Below are 18,008 nucleotides of genomic sequence, written 5' to 3' on the forward strand. Positions count from 1 at the left end.
CTCTCTCTCTGTTTCTGTCTCTATCTCTGTGTCTGTCTGTCTCTCTGTTTCTGTGTGTGTGTCTCTCTCTCTGTGTGTGTGTGTGTCTCTCTCTCTGTGTCTGTCTCTCTCTCTCTGTGTCTGTCTCTCTCTCTGTGTCTGTCTCTCTCTCTCTGTGTCTGTCTTATCTATCTCTCTTTGTCTCTCTCTATTTGTCTCTCTATCTCTGTTTGTCTGTCTCTGTGTCTGTCTCTCTCTGTGTCTGTCTCTCTTTCTGTGTCGCTCTCTCTCTCTGTCTCTCTCTGTGTTTGTCTCTCTCTCTGTGTCTAAGCCTTTGCAGTTCCCTTCATGCCCTTAAACTCCATCCATACTCTGTAGATGGTCAGATCCAGGGTCTAGTAGATATAGATGGTCAGATCCAGGGTCTAGTAGTAGATATAGATGGTCAGATCCAGGGTCTATTAGATGTAGATGGTCAGATCCAGGGTCTAGTTGTAGATATAGATGGTCAGATCCAGGGTCTAGTAGATATAGATGGTCAGATCCAGGGTCTAATAGATATAGATGGTCAGATCCTACTAGTAGATATAGATGGTCAGATCCAGGGTCTAGTAGATATAGATGGTCAGATGCAGGGTCTAGTTGTAGATATAGATGGTCAGATGCAGGGTCTAGTAGATATAGATGGTCAGATCCAGGGTCTAATAGATATAGATGGTCAGATCCTACTAGTAGATATAGATGGTCAGATCCAGGGTCTAGTAGATATAGATGGTTAGATCCAGGGTCTAGTAGATATAGATGGTCAGATCCAGGGTCTATTAGATATAGATGGTCAGATCCAGGGTCTATTAGATATAGATGGTCAGATCCAGGGTCTAGTTGTAGATATAGATGGTCAGATCCAGGGTCTAGTAGATATAGATGGTCAGATCCAGGGTCTAGTTGTAGATATAGATGGTCAGATCCAGGGTCTAGTAGATATAGATGGTCAGATCCAGGGTCTAGTACACATATGTCAGAGTCAAGGCCCGCGGGCCACATCCGGCCCGCAAGAAGGTTTTTTACGGCCCCTGGGATGATCTTGATTTATTATTAGAACCGGCCCGCAGCAAGCCGGCAGCCCGCAGATCTTTTACACGCACCAATACTACATTTCCCACAATGCAAAGGTGACGCACCGAGCAGTAGGCTGCTTCATTTCAATATTTATTGGCACAGCAGTCGTCAGCATCACAGTAAAATTAACTTTCAGATACCCATCAAAAATGGCAAAACGGAAGGTGGATACTGAGAACCGGGGGTTTCAAACAAGGTGGGAGTCGGAGTATATGTTCACGAAGGTAGCTGGAAAACCTGTGTGTCTTCTGTGTGGAGAAAGTGTGGCGGTACTGAAAGAGTATAATCTGAGACGACATTATGAAACGAAACACGCGGACAAAACAAGAATATGGACATGGAACAAAGGCTACAAAAGGCAGAGGAATTAAAACGAGGCCTCAAATCTCGACAGGCTCTGTTCAAAAAGCCAAATCACAAGGCCAGGCTGCTGTCAAGGCCAGTTTTATTTTGGGCAGAAGAGATCGCTAAATCAGCCCGGCCATTTACGGAGGGGGATTTCATCAAAAACTGCATGATTAAAGTTTGTGACGAAGTTTGCCCAGAAAAAGGCAACTCTTTTAAATGTGAGTCTGAGCAGAAACACCATTGCCGAGAGAGTAGACCAGTTGTCCATCAATCTAAAAGAGCAGCTTGTGAAAAGGGAAAAGATTTTATTGCATATTCCTTGGCTGTGGATGAGAGCACCGACATTTCTGACATTGCCCAGTTGTCAATTTTCATCCGCGGAGTGGACTCCAACCTAAGCGTGACAGAGGAGTTTTTGGCTTTACGTCCTATGCATGGCACAACTACGGGCATGATTTGTATGAAGAGGTGTCAAGATGTGTAAATGAGATGGAGCTGCCTTGGGAAAAACTCGTGGGTTTGACAACCGACGGAGCACCTGCGATGTGTGGGACACAGGAGCGGACTGGTGGCGAAGATACGGGAAAAGATGCAAGAGGAAAACGCGACAGGTGAGCTGACAGCTTATCATTGTATCATACACCAGGAAGCGTTGTGCGGTAAAGCCTTGAAAATGGAGCATGTAATGAGCATCATCACGCGCACAGTTAACTTTATCAGAGCCAAAGGTTTGAATCACCGCCAGTTCAAGGCATTTCTGACGGAGTTAGAAACGGAGCATGGTGATTTGCCTTATCACACAGAGGTGCGATGGCTAAGCCAGGGAAAGGTGCTTCAAAGATGTTTCGAGCTTCGTGAGGAGATTTGTCTGTTCTTGGACAGCAAAGGGAAAGACACAACACAACTCCGAGACGAAATGTTTCTGTGTGAAATGGCTTTTCTGTGTGACATTACGAGTCATCTGAATGCAATAAACTTGCAGCTGCAGGGTCGGGATCGTGTCATCTCTGATATGTACAGTACAGTGAAGGCATTTAAAACCAAACTGACTCTGTGGGAGACGCAGATGCGGAAAGAAAATTTGAGCCACTTTCCCAGCTGCCAGACCATGAAAGAGAAGCTCTCTACCAGTGCGTTCCCGAGCACACAGTTGGCTGATAAAATAGGTATGCTTGCCGCTGACTTTCGACGCCGATTTGCTGACTTTGAAGCACAAAAAAGCAGGTTGGAACTGCTCGGTAACCCATTTGCTGTTGACGTGGAAAGCTCACCACCAAACCTCCAAATGGAGTTGATTGACCTCAATGCAATGATGCACTGAGGGCAAAATATGCGGCAGTGGGTGCTGCGGAGTTCGCCCGTTCCTCCCGGCACAATGCCCCAGCTGCGCATCCAGGCTGCTCAAACGTTGTCTATGTTTGGCAGCACATACCTGTGTGAACAACTGTTTTCTTTGATGAACCTGAACAAAACATCACACAGAAGTCGACTTACTGCTGAACACCTCCACTCAATTCTGAGGATTTCTTCAGCTCAGAGCCTTACCCGAACATTGATGAACTTGTGGAAAAGATGGGACACCACCAAGTATCACCTCAACCTCAAACAAGTGAACATTACTGTGCAATCACATATTTAGAGTTTTTACTCAGTTCAAGTTTAAAAGTTCAAATTTAATATTTGTTTTCACTGCATGTTACTTCTCCTTAAACAAAGTGTTGTTTTTGATTAATAGATTTTTGCACTTTATTTTTTTGTATTTCAATCCAATTATATTTTAAAAATATTTCAGTTGAGTGGATGATAGAAAATTGCTATTATTGTTTTTTCTTTGAAGTAAATTTAGCCCACTTTTGCTAAAATAGAAAATATAGTCTACTGATGGTGCCTTGAATACCGGTTTCTTTCATTTAATGTTCATGTTATGGGGATATTTATATAAAGGAAATTTGTCTTTTGTGTCTGTTGAAAATTAAAGATTACTGACAGAGCCATAAGAAAATATTGCTTTATTTATCTGATCATATTGTAATATATTTGTTAGGTTTTCAGTAGGTTCAATTAGGTTCACTAGACTATATGCGTCATTTAAAAAATTTTCAATGAACATTCGAACAGTCCGGCCCTCGTCTTGTAGCTGATTTTTTTATTTGGCCCTCCGTCCATTTGACTTTGACACCCCTGGTCTAGTAGATATAGATGGTCAGATCCAGGGTCTAATAGATATAGATGGTCAGATCCTACTAGTAGATATAGATGGTCAGATCCAGGGTCTAGTAGATATAGATGGTCAGATCCCGGGTCTAGTAGATATAGATGGTCAGATCCAGGGTCTAATAGATATAGATGGTCAGATCCTACTAGTAGATATAGATGGTCAGATCCAGGGTCTAGTAGATATAGATGGTCAGATGCAGGGTCTAGTTGTAGATATAGATGGTCAGATGCAGGGTCTAGTTGTAGATATAGATGGTCAGATCCAGGGTCTAGTAGATATAGATGGTCAGATGCAGGGTCTAGTAGATATAGATGGTCAGATCCAGGGTCTAGTAGATATAGATGGTCAGATCCAGGGTCTAGTAGATATAGATGGTCAGATCCAGGGTCTAGTAGATATAGATGGTCAGATCCAGGGTCTAGTAGATATAGATGGTCAGATGCAGGGTCTAGTTGTAGATATAGATGGTCAGATCCAGGGTCTAGTTGTAGATATAGATGGTCAGATCCAGGGTCTAGTTGTAGATATAGATGGTCAGATCCAGGGTCTAGTTGTAGATATAGATGGTCAGATCCAGGGTCTAGTAGATATAGATGGTCAGATCCAGGGTCTAGTTGTAGATATAGATGGTCAGATCCAGGGTCTAGTTGTAGATATAGATGGTCAGATGCAGGGTCTAGTTGTAGATATAGATGGTCAGATCCAGGGTCTAGTAGATATAGATGGTCAGATCCAGGGTCTAGTAGATATAGATGGTCAGATGCAGGGTCTAGTTGTAGATATAGATGGTCAGATCCAGGGTCTAGTAGATATAGATGGTCAGATCCAGGTCTAGTTGTAGATATAGATGGTCAGATCCAGGGTCTAGTTGTAGATATAGATGGTCAGATCCAGGGTCTAGTTGTAGATATAGATGGTCAGATCCAGGGTCTAGTTGTAGATATAGATGGTCAGATCCAGGGTCTAGTAGATATAGATGGTCAGATCCAGGGTCTAGTTGTAGATATAGATGGTCAGATCCAGGGTCTAGTTGTAGATATAGATGGTCAGATGCAGGGTCTAGTTGTAGATATAGATGGTCAGATCCAGGGTCTAGTAGATATAGATGGTCAGATCCAGGGTCTAGTAGATATAGATGGTCAGATGCAGGGTCTAGTTGTAGATATAGATGGTCAGATCCAGGGTCTAGTAGATATAGATGGTCAGATCCAGGGTCTAGTAGATATAGATGGTCAGATCCAGGGTCTAGTTGTAGATATAGATGGTCAGATCCAGGGTCTAGTTGTAGATATAGATGGTCAGATCCAGGGTCTAGTTGTAGATATAGATGGTCAGATCCAGGGTCTAGTAGATATAGATGGTCAGATCCAGGGTCTAGTAGATATAGATGGTCAGATCCAGGGTCTATTAGATGTAGATGGTCAGATGCAGGGTCTAGTTGTAGATATAGATGGTCAGATCCAGGGTCTAGTAGATATAGATGGTCAGATGCAGGGTCTAGTTGTAGATATAGATGGTCAGATCCAGGGTCTAGTTGTAGATATAGATGGTCAGATCCAGGGTCTAGTTGTAGAAATATATGGTCAGATCCAGGGTCTAGTAGATATAGATGGTCAGATGCAGGGTCTAGTTGTAGATATAGATGGTCAGATCCAGGGTCTAGTTGTAGATATAGATGGTCAGATGCAGGGTCTAGTTGTAGATATAGATGGTCAGATCCAGGGTCTAGTTGTAGATATAGATGGTCAGATCCAGGGTCTAGTTGTAGATATAGATGGTCAGATCCAGGGTCTAGTAGATATAGATGGTCAGATCCAGGGTCTAGTAGATATAGATGGTCAGATCCAGGGTCTAATAGATATAGATGGTCAGATCCAGGGTCTAGTAGATATAGATGGTCAGATCCAGGGTCTAGTTGTAGATATAGATGGTCAGATCCAGGGTCTAGTAGATATAGATGGTCAGATCCAGGGTCTAGTAGATATAGATGGTCAGATCCAGGGTCTATTAGATGTAGATGGTCAGATGCAGGGTCTAGTTGTAGATATAGATGGTCAGATCCAGGGTCTAGTAGATATAGATGGTCAGATGCAGGGTCTAGTTGTAGATATAGATGGTCAGATCCAGGGTCTAGTAGATATAGATGGTCAGATCCTACTAGTAGATATAGATGGTCAGATCCAGGGTCTAGTAGATATAGATGGTCAGATCCTACTAGTAGATATAGATGGTCAGATCCAGGGTCTAGTAGATATAGATGGTCAGATCCAGGTCTAGTAGATATAGATGGTCAGATGCAGGGTCTAGTTGTAGATATAGATGGTCAGATCCAGGGTCTAGTAGATATAGATGGTCAGATCCAGGGTCTAGTAGATATAGATGGTCAGATCCAGGGTCTAGTAGATATAGATGGTCAGATCCAGGGTCTAGTAGATATAGATGGTCAGATCCAGGGTCTAGTAGATATAGATGGTCAGATCCAGGGTCTAGTTGTAGATATAGATGGTCAGATCCAGGGTCTAGTTGTAGATATAGATGGTCAGATCCAGGGTCTAGTAGATATAGATGGTCAGATCCAGGGTCTAGTAGATATAGATGGTCAGATCCAGGGTCTAGTAGATATAGATGGTCAGATCCAGGGTCTAGTAGATATAGATGGTCAGATCCAGGGTCTAGTTGTAGATATAGATGGTCAGATCCAGGGTCTAGTTGTAGATATAGATGGTCAGATCCAGGGTCTAGTTGTAGATATAGATGGTCAGATCCAGGGTCTAGTAGATATAGATGGTCACATCCAGGGTCTAGTTGTAGATATAGATGGTCAGATCCAGGGTCTAGTTGTAGATATAGATGGTCAGATGCAGGGTCTAGTTGTAGATATAGATGGTCAGATCCAGGGTCTAGTAGATATAGATGGTCAGATCCAGGGTCTAGTAGATATAGATGGTCAGATGCAGGGTCTAGTTGTAGATATAGATGGTCAGATCCAGGGTCTAGTAGATATAGATGGTCAGATCCAGGGTCTAGTTGTAGATATAGATGGTCAGATCCAGGGTCTAGTTGTAGATATAGATGGTCAGATCCAGGGTCTAGTTGTAGATATAGATGGTCAGATCCAGGGTCTAGTAGATATAGATGGTCAGATCCAGGGTCTAGTTGTAGATATAGATGGTCAGATCCAGGGTCTAGTTGTAGATATAGATGGTCAGATGCAGGGTCTAGTTGTAGATATAGATGGTCAGATCCAGGGTCTAGTAGATATAGATGGTCAGATCCAGGGTCTAGTAGATATAGATGGTCAGATGCAGGGTCTAGTTGTAGATATAGATGGTCAGATCCAGGGTCTAGTAGATATAGATGGTCAGATCCAGGGTCTAGTAGATATAGATGGTCAGATCCAGGGTCTAGTTGTAGATATAGATGGTCAGATCCAGGGTCTAGTTGTAGATATAGATGGTCAGATCCAGGGTCTAGTTGTAGATATAGATGGTCAGATCCAGGGTCTAGTAGATATAGATGGTCAGATCCAGGGTCTAGTAGATATAGATGGTCAGATCCAGGGTCTATTAGATGTAGATGGTCAGATGCAGGGTCTAGTTGTAGATATAGATGGTCAGATCCAGGGTCTAGTAGATATAGATGGTCAGATCCAGGGTCTAGTAGATATAGATGGTCAGATGCAGGGTCTAGTTGTAGATATAGATGGTCAGATCCAGGGTCTAGTAGATATAGATGGTCAGATCCAGGGTCTAGTAGATATAGATGGTCAGATCCAGGGTCTAGTTGTAGATATAGATGGTCAGATCCAGGGTCTAGTTGTAGATATAGATGGTCAGATCCAGGGTCTAGTTGTAGATATAGATGGTCAGATCCAGGGTCTAGTAGATATAGATGGTCAGATCCAGGGTCTAGTAGATATAGATGGTCAGATCCAGGGTCTATTAGATGTAGATGGTCAGATGCAGGGTCTAGTTGTAGATATAGATGGTCAGATCCAGGGTCTAGTAGATATAGATGGTCAGATGCAGGGTCTAGTTGTAGATATAGATGGTCAGATCCAGGGTCTAGTTGTAGATATAGATGGTCAGATCCAGGGTCTAGTTGTAGATATAGATGGTCAGATCCAGGGTCTAGTAGATATAGATGGTCAGATGCAGGGTCTAGTTGTAGATATAGATGGTCAGATCCAGGGTCTAGTTGTAGATATAGATGGTCAGATGCAGGGTCTAGTTGTAGATATAGATGGTCAGATCCAGGGTCTAGTTGTAGATATAGATGGTCAGATCCAGGGTCTAGTTGTAGATATAGATGGTCAGATCCAGGGTCTAGTAGATATAGATGGTCAGATCCAGGGTCTAGTAGATATAGATGGTCAGATCCAGGGTCTAATAGATATAGATGGTCAGATCCAGGGTCTAGTAGATATAGATGGTCAGATCCAGGGTCTAGTTGTAGATATAGATGGTCAGATCCAGGGTCTAGTAGATATAGATGGTCAGATCCAGGGTCTAGTAGATATAGATGGTCAGATCCAGGGTCTATTAGATGTAGATGGTCAGATGCAGGGTCTAGTTGTAGATATAGATGGTCAGATCCAGGGTCTAGTAGATATAGATGGTCAGATGCAGGGTCTAGTTGTAGATATAGATGGTCAGATCCAGGGTCTAGTAGATATAGATGGTCAGATCCTACTAGTAGATATAGATGGTCAGATCCAGGGTCTAGTAGATATAGATGGTCAGATCCTACTAGTAGATATAGATGGTCAGATCCAGGGTCTAGTAGATATAGATGGTCAGATCCAGGGTCTAGTAGATATAGATGGTCAGATGCAGGGTCTAGTTGTAGATATAGATGGTCAGATCAGGGTCTAGTAGATATAGATGGTCAGATCCAGGGTCTAGTAGATATAGATGGTCAGATCCAGGGTCTAGTAGATATAGATGGTCAGATCCAGGGTCTAGTAGATATAGATGGTCAGATCCAGGGTCTAGTAGATATAGATGGTCAGATCCAGGGTCTAGTTGTAGATATAGATGGTCAGATCCAGGGTCTAGTTGTAGATATAGATGGTCAGATCCAGGGTCTAGTAGATATAGATGGTCAGATCCAGGGTCTAGTAGATATAGATGGTCAGATCCAGGGTCTAGTAGATATAGATGGTCAGATCCAGGGTCTAGTAGATATAGATGGTCAGATCCAGGGTCTATTAGATGTAGATGGTCAGATGCAGGGTCTAGTTGTAGATATAGATGGTCAGATCCAGGGTCTAGTAGATATAGATGGTCAGATCCAGGGTCTAGTAGATATAGATGGTCAGATGCAGGGTCTAGTTGTAGATATAGATGGTCAGATCCAGGGTCTAGTAGATATAGATGGTCAGATCCAGGGTCTAGTAGATATAGATGGTCAGATCCAGGGTCTAGTTGTAGATATAGATGGTCAGATCCAGGGTCTAGTTGTAGATATAGATGGTCAGATCCAGGGTCTAGTTGTAGATATAGATGGTCAGATCCAGGGTCTAGTAGATATAGATGGTCAGATCCAGGGTCTAGTAGATATAGATGGTCAGATCCAGGGTCTATTAGATGTAGATGGTCAGATGCAGGGTCTAGTTGTAGATATAGATGGTCAGATCCAGGGTCTAGTAGATATAGATGGTCAGATGCAGGGTCTAGTTGTAGATATAGATGGTCAGATCCAGGGTCTAGTTGTAGATATAGATGGTCAGATCCAGGGTCTAGTTGTAGATATAGATGGTCAGATCCAGGGTCTAGTAGATATAGATGGTCAGATGCAGGGTCTAGTTGTAGATATAGATGGTCAGATCCAGGGTCTAGTTGTAGATATAGATGGTCAGATGCAGGGTCTAGTTGTAGATATAGATGGTCAGATCCAGGGTCTAGTTGTAGATATAGATGGTCAGATCCAGGGTCTAGTTGTAGATATAGATGGTCAGATCCAGGGTCTAGTAGATATAGATGGTCAGATCCAGGGTCTAGTAGATATAGATGGTCAGATCCAGGGTCTAATAGATATAGATGGTCAGATCCAGGGTCTAGTAGATATAGATGGTCAGATCCAGGGTCTAGTTGTAGATATAGATGGTCAGATCCAGGGTCTAGTAGATATAGATGGTCAGATCCAGGGTCTAGTAGATATAGATGGTCAGATCCAGGGTCTATTAGATGTAGATGGTCAGATGCAGGGTCTAGTTGTAGATATAGATGGTCAGATCCAGGGTCTAGTAGATATAGATGGTCAGATGCAGGGTCTAGTTGTAGATATAGATGGTCAGATCCAGGGTCTAGTAGATATAGATGGTCAGATCCTACTAGTAGATATAGATGGTCAGATCCAGGGTCTAGTAGATATAGATGGTCAGATCCTACTAGTAGATATAGATGGTCAGATCCAGGGTCTAGTAGATATAGATGGTCAGATCCAGGGTCTAGTAGATATAGATGGTCAGATGCAGGGTCTAGTTGTAGATATAGATGGTCAGATCCAGGGTCTAGTAGATATAGATGGTCAGATCCAGGGTCTAGTAGATATAGATGGTCAGATCCAGGGTCTAGTAGATATAGATGGTCAGATCCAGGGTCTAGTAGATATAGATGGTCAGATCCAGGGTCTAGTAGATATAGATGGTCAGATCCAGGGTCTAGTTGTAGATATAGATGGTCAGATCCAGGGTCTAGTTGTAGATATAGATGGTCAGATCCAGGGTCTAGTAGATATAGATGGTCAGATCCAGGGTCTAGTAGATATAGATGGTCAGATCCAGGGTCTAGTAGATATAGATGGTCAGATCCAGGGTCTAGTAGATATAGATGGTCAGATCCAGGGTCTAGTTGTAGATATAGATGGTCAGATCCAGGGTCTAGTTGTAGATATAGATGGTCAGATGCAGGGTCTAGTTGTAGATATAGATGGTCAGATCCAGGGTCTAGTAGATATAGATGGTCAGATCCAGGGTCTAGTAGATATAGATGGTCAGATCCAGGGTCTAGTAGATATAGATGGTCAGATCCAGGGTCTAGTAGATATAGATGGTCAGATGCAGGGTCTAGTTGTAGATATAGATGGTCAGATCCAGGCTCTAGTAGATATAGATGGTCAGATCCAGGGTCTGGTAGATATAGATGGTCAGATCCAGGGTCTAGTAGATATAGATGGTCAGATGCAGGGTCTAGTTGTAGATATAGATGGTCAGATCCAGGGTCTAGTTGTAGATATAGATGGTCAGATCCAGGGTCTAGTAGATATAGATGGTCAGATCCAGGGTCTATTAGATGTAGATGGTCAGATGCAGGGTCTAGTTGTAGATATAGATGGTCAGATCCAGGGTCTAGTTGTAGATATAGATGGTCAGATGCAGGGTCTAGTTGTAGATATAGATGGTCAGATCCAGGGTCTAGTAGATATAGATGGTCAGATCCAGGGTCTAGTAGATATAGATGGTCAGATCCAGGGTCTAGTAGATATAGATGGTCAGATCCAGGGTCTAGTAGATATAGATGGTCAGATGCAGGGTCTAGTTGTAGATATAGATGGTCAGATCCAGGCTCTAGTAGATATAGATGGTCAGATCCAGGGTCTAGTAGATATAGATGGTCAGATCCAGGGTCTAGTAGATATAGATGGTCAGATGCAGGGTCTAGTTGTAGATATAGATGGTCAGATCCAGGGTCTAGTTGTAGATATAGATGGTCAGATCCAGGGTCTAGTAGATATAGATGGTCAGATCCAGGGTCTATTAGATGTAGATGGTCAGATGCAGGGTCTAGTTGTAGATATAGATGGTCAGATCCAGGGTCTAGTAGATATAGATGGTCAGATGCAGGGTCTAGTTGTAGATATAGATGGTCAGATCCAGGGTCTAGTAGATATAGATGGTCAGATCCTACTAGTAGATATAGATGGTCAGATCCAGGGTCTAGTAGATATAGATGGTCAGATCCTACTAGTAGATATAGATGGTCAGATCCAGGGTCTAGTAGATATAGATGGTCAGATCCAGGGTCTAGTAGATATAGATGGTCAGATGCAGGGTCTAGTTGTAGATATAGATGGTCAGATCCAGGGTCTAGTAGATATAGATGGTCAGATCCAGGGTCTAGTAGATATAGATGGTCAGATCCAGGGTCTAGTAGATATAGATGGTCAGATCCAGGGTCTAGTAGATATAGATGGTCAGATCCAGGGTCTAGTAGATATAGATGGTCAGATCCAGGGTCTAGTTGTAGATATAGATGGTCAGATCCAGGGTCTAGTTGTAGATATAGATGGTCAGATCCAGGGTCTAGTAGATATAGATGGTCAGATCCAGGGTCTAGTAGATATAGATGGTCAGATCCAGGGTCTAGTAGATATAGATGGTCAGATCCAGGGTCTAGTAGATATAGATGGTCAGATCCAGGGTCTAGTTGTAGATATAGATGGTCAGATCCAGGGTCTAGTTGTAGATATAGATGGTCAGATGCAGGGTCTAGTTGTAGATATAGATGGTCAGATCCAGGGTCTAGTAGATATAGATGGTCAGATCCAGGGTCTAGTAGATATAGATGGTCAGATCCAGGGTCTAGTAGATATAGATGGTCAGATGCAGGGTCTAGTTGTAGATATAGATGGTCAGATCCAGGCTCTAGTAGATATAGATGGTCAGATCCAGGGTCTAGTAGATATAGATGGTCAGATCCAGGGTCTAGTAGATATAGATGGTCAGATGCAGGGTCTAGTTGTAGATATAGATGGTCAGATCCAGGGTCTAGTTGTAGATATAGATGGTCAGATCCAGGGTCTAGTAGATATAGATGGTCAGATCCAGGGTCTAGTAGATATAGATGGTCAGATCCAGGGTCTAGTAGATATAGATGGTCAGATCCAGGGTCTATTAGATATAGATGGTCAGATCCAGGGTCTAGTAGATATAGATGGTCAGATCCAGGGTCTAGTAGATATAGATGGTCAGATGCAGGGTCTAGTTGTAGATATAGATGGTCAGATCCAGGGTCTAGTAGATATAGATGGTCAGATCCAGGGTCTAGTAGATATAGATGGTCAGATCCAGGGTCTAGTAGATATAGATGGTCAGATCCAGGGTCTATTAGATATAGATGGTCAGATCCAGGGTCTAGTAGATATAGATGGTCAGATCCAGGGTCTAGTAGATATAGATGGTCAGATCCAGGGTCTAGTTGTAGATATAGATGGTCAGATCCAGGGTCTAGTTGTAGATATAGATGGTCAGATCCAGGGTCTAGTTGTAGATATAGATGGTCAGATCCAGGGTCTAGTAGATATAGATGGTCAGATCCTACTAGTAGATATAGATGGTCAGATCCAGGGTCTAGTAGATATAGATGGTCAGATGCAGGGTCTAGTTGTAGATATAGATGGTCAGATGCAGGGTCTAGTAGATATAGATGGTCAGATCCAGGGTCTAATAGATATAGATGGTCAGATCCTACTAGTAGATATAGATGGTCAGATCCAGGGTCTAGTAGATATAGATGGTTAGATCCAGGGTCTAGTAGATATAGATGGTCAGATCCAGGGTATATTAGATATAGATGGTCAGATCCAGGGTCTATTAGATATAGATGGTCAGATCCAGGGTCTAGTTGTAGATATAGATGGTCAGATCCAGGGTCTAGTAGATATAGATGGTCAGATCCAGGGTCTAGTTGTAGATATAGATGGTCAGATCCAGGGTCTAGTAGATATAGATGGTCAGATCCAGGGTCTAGTTGTAGATATAGATGGTCAGATCCAGGGTCTAGTAGATATAGATGGTCAGATCCAGGGTCTAGTAGATATAGATGGTCAGATCCAGGGTCTAATAGATATAGATGGTCAGATCCTACTAGTAGATATAGATGGTCAGATCCAGGGTCTAGTAGATATAGATGGTCAGATCCCGGGTCTAGTAGATATAGATGGTCAGATCCAGGGTCTAATAGATATAGATGGTCAGATCCTACTAGTAGATATAGGTGGTCAGATCCAGGGTCTAGTAGATATAGATGGTCAGATGCAGGGTCTAGTTGTAGATATAGATGGTCAGATGCAGGGTCTAGTTGTAGATATAGATGGTCAGATCCAGGGTCTAGTAGATATAGATGGTCAGATGCAGGGTCTAGTAGATATAGATGGTCAGATCCAGGGTCTAGTAGATATAGATGGTCAGATCCAGGGTCTAGTAGATATAGATGGTCAGATCCAGGGTCTAGTAGATATAGATGGTCAGATCCAGGGTCTAGTAGATATAGATGGTCAGATGCAGGGTCTAGTTGTAGATATAGATGGTCAGATCCAGGGTCTAGTAGATATAGATGGTCAGATCCAGGGTCTAGTAGATATAGATGGTCAGATCCAGGGTCTAGTTGTAGATATAGATGGTCAGATCCAGGGTCTAGTTGTAGATATAGATGGTCAGATCCAGGGTCTAGTAGATATAGATGGTCAGATCCAGGGTCTAGTAGATATAGATGGTCAGATGCAGGGTCTAGTTGTAGATATAGATGGTCAGATCCAGGGTCTAGTAGATATAGATGGTCAGATCCAGGGTCTAGTTGTAGATATAGATGGTCAGATCCAGGGTCTAGTTGTAGATATAGATGGTCAGATCCAGGGTCTAGTTGTAGATATAGATGGTCAGATCCAGGGTCTAGTTGTAGATATAGATGGTCAGATCCAGGGTCTAGTTGTAGATATAGATGGTCAGATCCAGGGTCTAGTAGATATAGATGGTCAGATCCAGGGTCTAGTTGTAGATATAGATGGTCAGATCCAGGGTCTAGTTGTAGATATAGATGGTCAGATGCAGGGTCTAGTTGTAGATATAGATGGTCAGATCCAGGGTCTAGTAGATATAGATGGTCAGATCCAGGGTCTAGTAGATATAGATGGTCAGATGCAGGGTCTAGTTGTAGATATAGATGGTCAGATCCAGGGTCTAGTAGATATAGATGGTCAGATCCAGGGTCTAGTAGATATAGATGGTCAGATCCAGGGTCTAGTTGTAGATATAGATGGTCAGATCCAGGGTCTAGTTGTAGATATAGATGGTCAGATCCAGGGTCTAGTTGTAGATATAGATGGTCAGATCCAGGGTCTAGTAGATATAGATGGTCAGATCCAGGGTCTAGTTGTAGATATAGATGGTCAGATCCAGGGTCTATTAGATGTAGATGGTCAGATGCAGGGTCTAGTTGTAGATATAGATGGTCAGATCCAGGGTCTAGTAGATATAGATGGTCAGATCCAGGGTCTAGTAGATATAGATGGTCAGATGCAGGGTCTAGTTGTAGATATAGATGGTCAGATCCAGGGTCTAGTAGATATAGATGGTCAGATCCAGGGTCTAGTAGATATAGATGGTCAGATCCAGGGTCTAGTTGTAGATATAGATGGTCAGATCCAGGGTCTAGTTGTAGATATAGATGGTCAGATGCAGGGTCTAGTTGTAGATATAGATGGTCAGATCCAGGGTCTAGTAGATATAGATGGTCAGATCCAGGGTCTAGTAGATATAGATGGTCAGATCCAGGGTCTAGTAGATATAGATGGTCAGATCCAGGGTCTAGTAGATATAGATGGTCAGATGCAGGGTCTAGTTGTAGATATAGATGGTCAGATCCAGGGTCTAGTAGATATAGATGGTCAGATCCAGGGTCTAGTAGATATAGATGGTCAGATCCAGGGTCTAGTAGATATAGATGGTCAGATGCAGGGTCTAGTTGTAGATATAGATGGTCAGATCCAGGGTCTAGTTGTAGATATAGATGGTCAGATCCAGGGTCTAGTAGATATAGATGGTCAGATCCAGGGTCTAGTAGATATAGATGGTCAGATCCAGGGTCTAGTAGATATAGATGGTCAGATCCAGGGTCTATTAGATATAGATGGTCAGATCCAGGGTCTAGTAGATATAGATGGTCAGATCCAGGGTCTAGTAGATATAGATGGTCAGATGCAGGGTCTAGTTGTAGATATAGATGGTCAGATCCAGGGTCTAGTAGATATAGATGGTCAGATCCAGGGTCTAGTAGATATAGATGGTCAGATCCAGGGTCTAGTAGATATAGATGGTCAGATCCAGGGTCTATTAGATATAGATGGTCAGATCCAGGGTCTAGTAGATATAGATGGTCAGATCCAGGGTCTAGTAGATATAGATGGTCAGATCCAGGGTCTAGTTGTAGATATAGATGGTCAGATCCAGGGTCTAGTAGATATAGATGGTCAGATCCAGGGTCTAGTAGATATAGATGGTCAGATCCAGGGTCTAGTAGATATAGATGGTCAGATCCAGGGTCTAGTAGATATAGATGGTCAGATCCAGGGTCTAGTAGATATAAATGGTCAGATCCAGGGTCTAGTAGATATAGATGGTCAGATCCAGGGTCTAGTAGATATAGATGGTCAGATCCAGGGTCTAGTAGATATAGATGGTCAGATCCAGGGTCTAGTAGATATAGATGGTCAGATCCTACTAGTAGATATAGATGGTCAGATCCTACTAGTAGATATAGATGGTCAGATCCAGGGTCTAGTAGATATAGATGGTCAGATCCAGGGTCTAGTAGATATAGATGGTCAGATCCAGGGTCTAGTAGATCATCTTGTGGGGGTGCTTTGCTGCAGGAGGGACTGGTGCACTTCACAAAATAGATGGCATCATGAGGTAGGAAAATTACGTGGATATATTGAAGCAACATCTCAAGACATCAATCAGGAAGTTAAAGCTTGGTCGTAAATGGGTCTTCCAAATGGACAATGACCCCAAGCATACTTCCAAACTTGTGGTAAAATGGCTTAAGGACAACAAAGCTCTAACGGCTCTCGTTTGTAGAATGAGTAGACCAAGGCTCAGCGTGGAAAGTGTTCATGATTTTAATATTCAAAAAAACACTCAAACAAAATAACAAATGTGAAAGCTCACAGTTCTGTCGGGCAAAAAATCACTAAAACAGAAAACAAGATCCCACAAAACCCAAAAGGAAAATGACAACTTATATATGATCCCCAATCAGAGACAACGATAGACAGCTGCCTCTGAATGGGAACCACACACGGCCAAAAACAGAGAAATAGAAAACATAGACTTTCCCACCCGAGTCCCACCCTGACCTAACCAAACATAGAGAATAATAAGGATCTTTAAGGTCAGGGCGTGACAGAAATCAAGGTATTGGAGTGGCCATTACAAAGCCCTGACCTCAATCCCATAGAACATTTGTGGGCAGAACTGAAAAAGCGTGTGTTAGCAAGGAGGCCTACAAACCTGACTCAGTTACACCAGCTCTGTCAGGATGAATGGGCCAAAATTGACCCAACTTATTGTGGGAAGCTTGTGGAAGGCTACCCGAAATGTTTGACCCAAGTTAAACAATATAAAGGCAATGCTGCCAAGTACTAATTGAGTGTATGTAAACTTCTGACCCACTGGGAATGTGATGAAAGAAATAAAAGCTGAAATAAATAATTCTTTCTACTATTATTATGGCATTTCACATTCTTAAAATAAAGTGGTGATCCTAACTGACCTAAGACAGGACATTTTTACTAGGATTAAATGTCAGGAATTGTGAAAAACTGAGTTTAAATGTATTTGGCTAAGGTGTATGTAAAGCTCCGACTTCAACTGTACCATTACTTTTTACTGTTGTAATTACATTGGTAACCAGTTTATAATAGCAATAAGGCACCCCCAGGGTTTGCGGTATACGGCCAATATACCACGGCTAACGGCCGCATTGAGTCATGCATAAAAACAGCCCTTAGCCGTGGTATATTGGCCATATACCACACCGACTTGGGCATTTGATCTGGCGAGGTTTACAGTTTTTCTCAGTCGCTTTGGTGCATTTCTTAGATCAAAAGTGCAATTCTTGAAACTACTTGTACAAATTCCAAATCATCTAGTCACTTGTGCACATCATTAAAGCAATTTCTTATTCCTTTTGAGCAAATTGCAATTGATAATGTACAAGTGTCAGCTTTTTTCCACATTATCAATTGCTCATGTCATGTTGATCAAAATGTAGTAGATGGTTCTCTGTTGAATAGTCTTACCCCTCAAAACATCTAGGCATTAGTTCCTTGCATAAGCCATTACATGCAAAATTGTTGAACTATTTGTCATAAACTGTCAAGCATAGTTTTACACATTTCTATTAGACCTTTTGTACAAAAACGTGAATTGATGAATCGTGCAGGTGAAATTGACCCTCACTCATGAAGGAATGTAAAGTGTTAGTTCAAGCAACAATCAACCAGTTGTCTAAATTTCTCAAATGTGCATCTCATGAAGAATCAATTGGCAAGCATATATAGA

General features: G+C 42.4%; 1 protein-coding gene across 1 annotated transcript in view; it reads left to right on the forward strand.

Annotated features, from left to right (window-relative positions):
- LOC135568860 (serine palmitoyltransferase 2-like) overlaps positions 1 to 18,008 on the forward strand; it is a 113,171-nt gene that overhangs the window by 74,197 nt on the left and 20,966 nt on the right. The gene's annotated exons all lie outside the window — the stretch shown is intronic.

The sequence above is a fragment of the Oncorhynchus nerka genome, unplaced genomic scaffold (assembly GCF_034236695.1).
Source record: "Oncorhynchus nerka isolate Pitt River unplaced genomic scaffold, Oner_Uvic_2.0 unplaced_scaffold_1375, whole genome shotgun sequence".
NCBI classification, from domain to species: Eukaryota; Metazoa; Chordata; class Actinopteri; order Salmoniformes; family Salmonidae; genus Oncorhynchus; species Oncorhynchus nerka.